We start from the raw sequence: 9,495 nt of genomic DNA, 5'->3' as shown, positions 1-9,495 counted from the left end.
TTGATTTTGATTCTGCTTTTCTCTTATTTTGCCTGGCTCATAGCCCTCCAGGTTGATGCGCAACACTCACCTCTAGTTTCTCATCTGTACTGTGTCCCCAGCACTATACATTGTTTTACTGACTTTTTAAAGTTTCTTCTCTTAACCTTCCAAAGCCTACCCCATAGGCCTTCCATACTTCATCTATTGCTTATCATTTAGTGTCTAGACTTGATACCTAGACTTGATTGTGTCTCTTAATTTCAAATATCTCTCAGTGCCATTCTCCACTGAATGCTTAATAGTTTTTCAAGCAAGTGCACCATGAGCGGAACTGATATTGTATTAGTTTTGTGCTTTTCCATTTGCCTACAGCAACTCCATTTGTTGTCTTTTGTTCTATTAGATAGATTTTAAACCGTTTGGGACAAGTTCAGTGTTTTCAACTATGTTTGTACAACACTTTGCACTCAGGGGCTTAACCAAAGACTAGCACTTCTAGCCATTACAGAAAAATAAAAATACTGGTAAGCTATATTAAACACAATTCTCTTACTGCTTCAAGAATATCTTAGATTTGCTCATTACTGAGTAGGATCTATACTCAATCTTTGATGAGATCTGAACTAAATATTGCTCATTGTGAGGTACAGAAGGAATGCCCAAAAGAAGAGCATAATAGAAGTCTGCATTAACACCACAAAGCCTGACTCCTACCTGTTTTTCTGAACTGACAAACTCATCCTAAAGAAATGAAGGAAAAAAAACAGGCTCTAAAACACTTTTAGAAAAACTGAGTTTTCTCTGTGAAGTGTTTAGTGGCTAAGCTGAGTGTATACGATTGTGTACATCTATTTTTCCCCCTGCAATATTGACTTTGAAAGCAATGAAAGCATTTTGTGTTCCACTGATCAATGCCTCCTGATTATATTGACTTACTGTACATTAGCTGTGGTCCTCCTTTTATTTATATCCTTTTAGGCATAAACTCTTTCTTAATTTTCCAGTTACACATAGTAGCTCTGGTACTGAGAGAGGAAATGTAAATATGTGAAAAATCCTGTTCATCATGCTAGAAATGAAAACCGTTCCAGCCCTACAATTTCCCTGTGTGGTGCAATGTGTGTCAGAAACTGAAGAATTACAGCCTTGTGCAGGTTTTTGAAGGGCATATCTGACTGCCCACTTAACTCTATTAATAGATCTGCTCCATTTGGAGTGCAGCTGCAGTGCACTAATGAGAAAATGCCCTCTTTGCTGTTGATACGTTGTGTAAAAAGGAGCCAGGCAGCTTTGCTCTCATTTATTTTAGTACAAACCTTAAGTGGTTCCTCTGAAGTCAAAGCTTTATTCCAAGTACACAGTGACACTCCACTCAATTTAATTTATTCCACTTTGGCACCGTGACACAACTTATCTCTTGCTGCTCTTTCCTATGACACTTTGTTGTTAATGTTTTCTTCAAGTGAGGGAAAGGGAGGTTGATTTTCCTGAGGAAGAATCAGGAAGCAAACTGCTGTTAAGAGGCTTTTTCCGAGGTGGGCTGGCTCTGAGAAAGTTAAGGAGCGTGGGCATTGCAGACAATCTGCCCTGGAGCCCCAGCTGGCTCTCCCTACTCTTGGAGCAGGTACCCAGGTTAACATGCCTGCTTGTATCCAGGAGCGTGCAGATGCCCTGTTAAGGTAGAAACAGCAAGGTGGAAACAGCAGTACCAGCATTATTCAGGTTTTCCTTTATCTAGAGCATCCCAGACCCACATAGCCCCAGCCAACAAAGAGCTGATTGCATGGCAAGAGCACCGAGGAAGATGAGGAGCAGCTCAATGCAAAAAGGCTCAGGTTTTGAATCAGATCAGAGATAGCCATAAAAAATAACTTTGAATAATTGAGCGGTGCAGGTTATGGTGCTTATATTAAGAATATATATGAGTCTGAAGAGGTAGAATGGAAGTTGTTCTAGACCACGTTTGAAATAGGCTCTCCCCATTCTTTGAGGGTATATTCACTGGACAGTACTGTCACACACAGGTGCTCCTAACACACAGCATATGCTGGTCATGCACTTCACAGCAACAACAGCTCAAATGCCACATGCATGGATCTTTCCTTCTTTTCTATTTTACCTATTTTTCCAATTTTTTTTCCTTCTTTCTTTTCCCTTGTCTCTCCTTTTTATGCATAACCCCCTTTCCTACATACTTAGAGTCTCCCCTCCCTGAGGTGACATCCTGCTGAGCACAGGTTTCCCCCTCTGATGGCAGCACACACATCATTGCCTCTGGGGGCACAAGTGCCACTTCCAAGGGAGAGGCCTTTGGGAATAAACCCCATGGTTATCAGTGAGTCTGTGAGCCTGGAGCGCCCCAAGGTTGCACAGCTTTGTAGAAGCACCTTCTGGAATGAGGGGGAATGGTGCTGAAAAAAACACCCAGCAAGATCTTTCCATCTAGCAAAGTATTACCCACTGCTTGCTTGTATGTGTGTATGCTCATCTGATTTATCGCAAAGCTCATTTTATTTAATTACCTGAGTGTTTTGTCCAGGGACAGCACCGTGCCAGCCCCACTGTTTTCTAAAATGGCAATGAACCATGACCTGTGGCCAAGGGTTGTTTGTGCTCCTAACACAGAACAACGCTGTCACTATCCAATATTAAAATAATTAGAGGTTTGTGCTTTCATTTTGCTGGTTTCGTGCAACACTTCTTTCTGGTTTTGGCTGAAAGGCATTTCTCATCCCTGTGTTTTGTCACTGGGGTTTGTCCAAGTATGTGCTCAGGGTGCAGGTGAATTAGGAGCTAAAAGCAGTACCCACTGGAAAATGCCCCTATTTACCTGACCAAATGGGAGAAATGTTACTTCTTCTGGTGACCCTTCTCCTCCCTTCCTAACTTGCCCTGAACTGCCCTGGGTCTCTCAGAAAACCTTCAGTAATGAAGAATAAATATTGGGAATATACTGAAGAAACATGGGGTTTGTCAAAAAAACACTCATTGCACTTTTTAGAGCTGTTTGACATCGTCAGGAGGCAAGGTTTCTGTAGTCCGGGGTGGCGGTTTTGATCAGACTGAGACATGTGGCTTGGCCAGGTAACTTGTGAGAGATTAAAAACTCCGGTCTGAGGCTGAGGCACCTGGAGTAGCGACTCCCACCGGAATGAAAGCTGAGGGCAACAGCCGAGAGGTTAGAAGCAATCATTAAGTGTTTTGTTATTGCAAGGGGGACCACCCTCTCGTTTACCATCCCATCTGGTTTTGTGCCAAAAGAAAAAAAAAAAAGGAAAATCAATACCTGTTGTGTGTGCATAGCTGTAGTGTTTCAAACAAGTACATGAGGCCAGGTTTGTAGCCAGAATTACTGCTTGCTAGTAAAAGTACTTACTACTTACTTTGCCTGTACTGGAGAAACTGATATATGTGGAAAAATTGGATAAGCCTTGGAAATACAGCTGGTCTTCAGATCCTGAGGTCTGTTTGTTTTTTCCAGCTGGTGCTGGCTGGTTGAAGAAAGAACAATCCATCCTCTTGCTGACCCTGAAGTTGTTAGCTTGGGCCCACTGTGGAACAAAACAGTATTTTAAATCTCCACATATCTTATTTAGCAGAAGGCCCGAGGCAATTAGGGCAATATTTCCCAAAGTGGGAAGTGCCTTTGGACATTTCTTAGCACTGCTTGAGTTTCTGAAAGGGATTCTCTGCTCGCACAGACAACTGCATCACAAAATTTTCCCAGAAATGAAGCAATCTCCATCTTCAAACTGTTTGTACTTTTCCGCTCCTGTGTCCACTGGAAGGCAGTTTCAAGACTTTTTTGAGGGTGAGGGGATGTTGAGGAAGGTGGGCTGCAGGCATTTTTGTTTGTGGTCTAAAATTAGGTACCAAAAGGAGACATAATTAAGGGTCCTTTCTGAAAAGGTGTGAACTGTCTGTCTCCATCCTTGGAGATATATCGTCTCCATCCTTGAAAATATTCAAAAGCCATCTGAGCGTGGTCCTGGGCAACCTTCTCCAGATGGCCTTGCTTGAGCAGGGGGGTTGGACCAGACCTCCGGAGGTCCCTGCCAACCTCAGCCGCTCTGTAATTGTGTGAAGGCTCTGTGAAGGACTGTGGTACCTAGCAGCGAGGGATAGCAGCACGGCGCTGGTGTGGCTCGGGGGCAGCTGCACTGCCCTTTGCACCAAGCACCGTGCTCACGATAGCAGCGGTGGCACTGTGCCACCGTGGGGCTTGGTCCCTGTAGCAGAGCTGGCTTGAGTCCGCAGCTCCTCCACAGCTGGCATGAGGAAGACATCAAAAAGCTAGACTGAAAAAGATGAAGAAACTGTCTGGCATATGCTGCTGTCATTCCTCGGTGGTGTAATCCACTCTTTGTATTAAGGTGTGAGCCTCACCTGAGCTGAGGGCAGGACGTGCGTTAACTCTGCGATGATGGCAGGTCTCCAGAGGCCAGGGAGAAAGGCAAGAACCTGGGGAAGTGTTGAAAGGGAAGGTGCTGGGTGGAGACAGGATCATAAAAGAGCTAGGTGAGAGATGAACCCACACGCATTAAAAAAAACAAAAACCTGGAGGGCCTCCTCCGGTAGGCACATCTCACCCTGTGCAACTCTGGGGCTTCGTGCCTGTGTCTTGCCCCACCAGCGGCACAGGGAGGCAATGAAACGGGATGTCTGTGGCCGTTAGAGGGAGCTTGGTGAGAGCCCAAGGATGAAATGCTGACTTGGAAAGCTGAAGCAGTGCATGGAGGACAGCTGGTTCAGCATTTTAAACCTATTTTTGGTATCCTTAAGATGCTTGTATTACTGTATATAGCTATTATGAGATAAGAATGCACTTCCCTATGAACTGCCAGAAACACTGCTGCCTCTTCCTTGCAAGAATTGCTTTCTGAAAGAGGCTGGGATTCTTTTAAGAGCAGTTTAATAGTTTTATAACAGTGCATGTCTGGTAGGAGCTTGCATCAGGCATCCTCACCCCACGATGATCTCACCAAAAAAATACAGCTGAGGTTGTCCCAAGCCTGTTCACCAGCTGATATTAAATGAACTGGATGCTTTTACTTGGGAAAAAGCAAACAAGAAAACCATTTGGACTCATACAGCAGTCAGAGGAAGGTTCAGCAGTTGCTGGATTCACCCAGGACATTGCAGATCCAGTTGCCACCTCCTTCCACTCATGGGCTGAAACTGCCCCAGAAGGACGTGAGGGATGCAGATGCCCAACTGCTGGGCTAGCCTGGTACTCCCTGGCCCAGGATCCGCCTCCATGACCCTTCATGCTCTGAAAGAAAGGTGGGATGGCTCAGATCATCACATCTCACCCCAGAGCATCCCAGTCCCGCTACACCGCTGGCCTTGGTCATGCTTCCCACCCCTTCTGCTGAGCCAGCACCAGCCCTTTCGCAGCCACGTGTGAAAGGTTTCAGCATCTGGCTGGGAGCCACTTGGGTTTTTTTACTCCTCTATCCATCTGCCTGTCTAGTCAGGCATTAGATAAAGGAACAAATTACTGCGGAGCATCTCATCACTCTATGTAAACTCCTCTGTGGCGTGCACCCAGCCCCTGGCACCTTGGGGAGAATGAAAACTAATTGTGAGAGACTCACTGGGTGCCTGGGAGGGAAGAGGGATGATCCGCCACCAACCCCATGCTCATCTCCTTCCTGCTGAGCAGCTGATTGACAGCAACCTGTTACCACCAGGAATTTGTCTTACATATCCAAATACTTCAACTTGTTCTTCGAGAATTTTGACTTTTTTCTTGAATGAAATATTTTCAGTCCTCGTGGCTACAGAGAAAAACTTCAAAGCTTGAACTGCTAAAAAATCAGAGGCCAAATAAGAACTAGCATTTACAATCTTTTGTAAAAAAACTTGCCTTTTTTGAGAGCCTGACTTGTGGTTTTTAAATAACCCAGAACAGTGACACCTGCTTTTTGGCTAACATGGCACTTCTTTTAAAAAGCAACTGTTGCAAAAAACCCCTGTGTGAGGTAAGTCACTACATGCATTGCTTTTCTTTGGGTCTGTGCTCCTTTCCTTGCTCTTTGTCTGGTTTATCTGGCTGGTAAGATTAGGAGCCCTGCAGGGCAGGGAGGGTCCCTGTCTGTGTATTTGCATTGTGTCTTGCTGCTTGTAAAGGAAGCAAGTAATCATCACCCTTGCTGCTTTCATGTCTACTTGCACAATAGAAATAATTAATAGTAATAGCAATGCTTTGCCTATCTGCGGCTCTTTTCATCTGAAGACCTTAAAGTGCTTGACAAGCATTAACTAAATTAGCTTCCAAATACCTGGAGAGGGAGTCAGATATAATGATCCCCACTTTGCAGATGAGCACACATGAGGAGAAGCGAAGGCTAACTGAGTGCTTACAGTTAGTCAGCTGAAACCAGCTGAAACCTCCATCGGGGGAGGTTGCTCAGCACTTCTGAGGCTCTGGCTGTTTTCTCAGGTGCCCAAAGGTGGGTTTCGATGTCCACTTTTTACTTCCAAAATATACAGACTGTGGACCTGTGTGATCTGCCCCAAGTCCTGCAGGAGCTGGAGAAAGCTTTTCAGGCACCGTGATTCATGAAGTTTCCCATTCGGACTACTAACCTGGCCTGGGAAAGGAGGAAGCTCTGCTGACACCACGTTGGCATCACTGCGAGCAGGCAAAGCCAGGGTCACTCTGTCTGAGTTAGTCCTGATTTCAGAAATGCAAGCGGACTCTGATGCAGAAACAGTCCTGCTCGGACCCAGGGGTGGTGCAGCCACATTTGCACCATGCTGCCTTTCACTTCGTAACCCCTTTTGGAGAGGCATCTGCATCTGAGTTGGCAAATTTGCTCAGTCTTGTATGCATGGTGCAGGCTTACCAAGCTGCATCCCTGCCACAGTGTTCACAAGCCCTTAGTTGCAAAGAAAGACGCCAAGAGCCCTGATCCAACTCTGGGGTCTTAAACAACAGTTATCTTGTCTCCTGCATGTCTCTGTTAAACTTAGGGTGCTCTGCACTCCAGCAGGGGAGAGGAGAGACTGGGCAAGACCTGGGCAGAAGAGAGAAGAAATTTTCAGTAGGGACTATATAAAATTCAGCACTAACTCAGAATGATAGAACAAAGGCAAATGATGTTTTGGAAGACCACAGCAAGCTCTTAAAGGTGATAATTGGGTTGGTGGAAGGGAGAGAGGTTTTGTTCCATAGACTGTGGAATTTCTAATTCTGTATAAATTATTTTCCTTTTTAATACTAGACCTGAAAGGTTTCCATTTCAGGAATGACACTCCGGCTGTAACATAGGCTTCTTCAAATAGGAAGCAACAGAGTCACCGAAGAGTGATAGGGCTGCTGTTTATTGCAAAACTTCATAGACACAGATGAAAGACTCTAAAAGTGTTGACAGTCATCTGCAGATCCCATAAATCACATCATTTCACTGTGGGTAATCATCCAGGCTTCCACAAGGTCATGACATTTTCCCCACTTTCTCCTTTTCAGGCAGAGAAACTGGACAGAAGATGTTGTCTGGACAGTAGGTAATTTCTGTTAGCTCCTCCACCGCACACAACACCCTCCCATTTAATCAGCAGACCCCAAGCAAAGTGTCATGCCTGCCGGGAATTTGTAGGTTTATGACACTCTTGGGGACGGCTTGCCTGGCAGAGGTGAGTTTGCAACAGTTTGGAAGCCACTTGTGCAGATGCAATCGCATCACTTCTTTCTTTTCTTCCCGCAATGCTTGATACCTTCCTTTCTGCCACCTGCTTTAAATAGTCCTGGTTAGTTTTCCAGTGCTGGTGTTTCTTACCACATCTCCCCTATTTGCCCATAGAGAAAATGGGGCAATGATCTCATAGGAGGAAAACAAAAGGGCCACATTTCCTCTAGAGTAAGTAAGTAGGTCAGTGCCATGAGACGTGATGGAAGCGGATCCCATGATGCCCATGGGGCGGCTGGAGGAGGCTGGGCAGGCAGTGGAGCTGCTCAGGGGAGAGCTGAGGTGGACCTTGGTCCTGGCCCTCCTGTTAGCAGGCAGCGAAGGTGGGTATGAAAGGGTTTCGCCACGCAGCTGGGTCACAGCATCACTCCTGCACAGAATGAAAGTCCAGCGAGACCCTGGTCTCCAGCACCCCCGTGCTCAGGGGGAAGGTGGTGGGGCAGGAGGGCTGCCGCCTTGCTTCCAGCACTGGATGGGGAGCCAGGAGACTGGGCTGCCTTCCTGCGCAAGCGCCTGGAAGTTACCTAACCTTTCTCTTTCCTCATTTGTATAATAGGGTTAATAAACAAGCTCTGCCCCACAGTGATGACATAAAGTTAAGCTCTTTCATGTTAGGTGCTACAATGGGCAGCACCATAGAAACCCATAAATAAGGTACCTTGAAGTTCTGTCGAGGTATTAGCCTTGTTTTAACAGTGCAGATATTACATGAGTTACTACACGCAAGAAGCTTCTCTTAATTAGGATCAAAACTTCCTTTTTTTAGCTTTGTTTTAATGGCTTTTGAGGCTGAACACATTTCACTTGCCCAGCCTATTTGGCAATTTATTATAATCTCTTCAAACTTGCAGCTCCTTTCAGTACACTGTTAAATGCTTTCCTTCTCATTATTGCAATATTCAAATTGCAATATTACAATCTTCAAATGTAAGTGTTTTTTTTTCTGATGTATAATTAGTTTCTCTAAAGTCTAAATTCAGATACGGCATTGTCCTTTGTTGGTGGTGTGGCAGATACAGGACTTGGCTCAAACCCCTGATGGAAAAGAAAGGATCTGTGGGCTGTTTCTGGTACAACAGGAGACCACTTTTCCATTTCACACTTTGGCTCAAGATTTGCCCACAACTGGTAATGTACCAAAGTAGCTGTTCTGCAAGGAGAGTGTCTGCACAGAGATGTACAGAGAAAATCATTCTGCCCTAATGATCTCCAGACAACCATTGTGGTAAGTGTCCAATTGTGACCCTGAGCTGGGTGCGTGGACTGAGCCCAAATGGCTGGAGGGCAACGCCAGGGAGCCATGCGGGCTCTGAAGTGGGAAACTGCAGGGCTGGGTTCAGTCTCCATCCTGCCACAAAGACTTCTGGGCAGATGTGAGTCAGATCCACACTGGGCCACCAGTAATATGGGCTACAGCTGCCCTTCTAATATCCTCACTGATCACAGATCCTTGTTACTCTTGGAGTTTCAGCAGCTTTTTTGTCTTTCTGTCTCCAACAGTTTCAGTGCTCAGACTTTAAGTACTCTTGGGAAGTGCTGCATGTGCCAAGGAAGCCTTTCTCACCAAAGTGCTATCCAGAATTGCAAGTAAAAGTGGTGGATGCCTTGGAGGGCAGATGGTTTTTGAGCTTTCCAACCTGCCAGTGTGAACCCAAAAGATTTAGATAATTCAGATACACCTTGTGTGACTGTCCAAGGCTATAACATGAGGTTTACCTTCTGCTCACTACTAGTGCAACTCAGAAAATGATTAGAAAGTGCAATAGAAATTGTTTTTCACAGATGTACTATGAGGCTTTTGTATTTAATATGTGTCCAC

This window comes from Haliaeetus leucocephalus, unplaced genomic scaffold (genome assembly GCF_000737465.1).
Source record: "Haliaeetus leucocephalus isolate CR32 unplaced genomic scaffold, Haliaeetus_leucocephalus-4.0 Scaffold616, whole genome shotgun sequence".
Lineage (NCBI taxonomy): Eukaryota > Metazoa > Chordata > Aves > Accipitriformes > Accipitridae > Haliaeetus > Haliaeetus leucocephalus.
Note: the sequence above shows the minus strand (reverse complement) of the source record.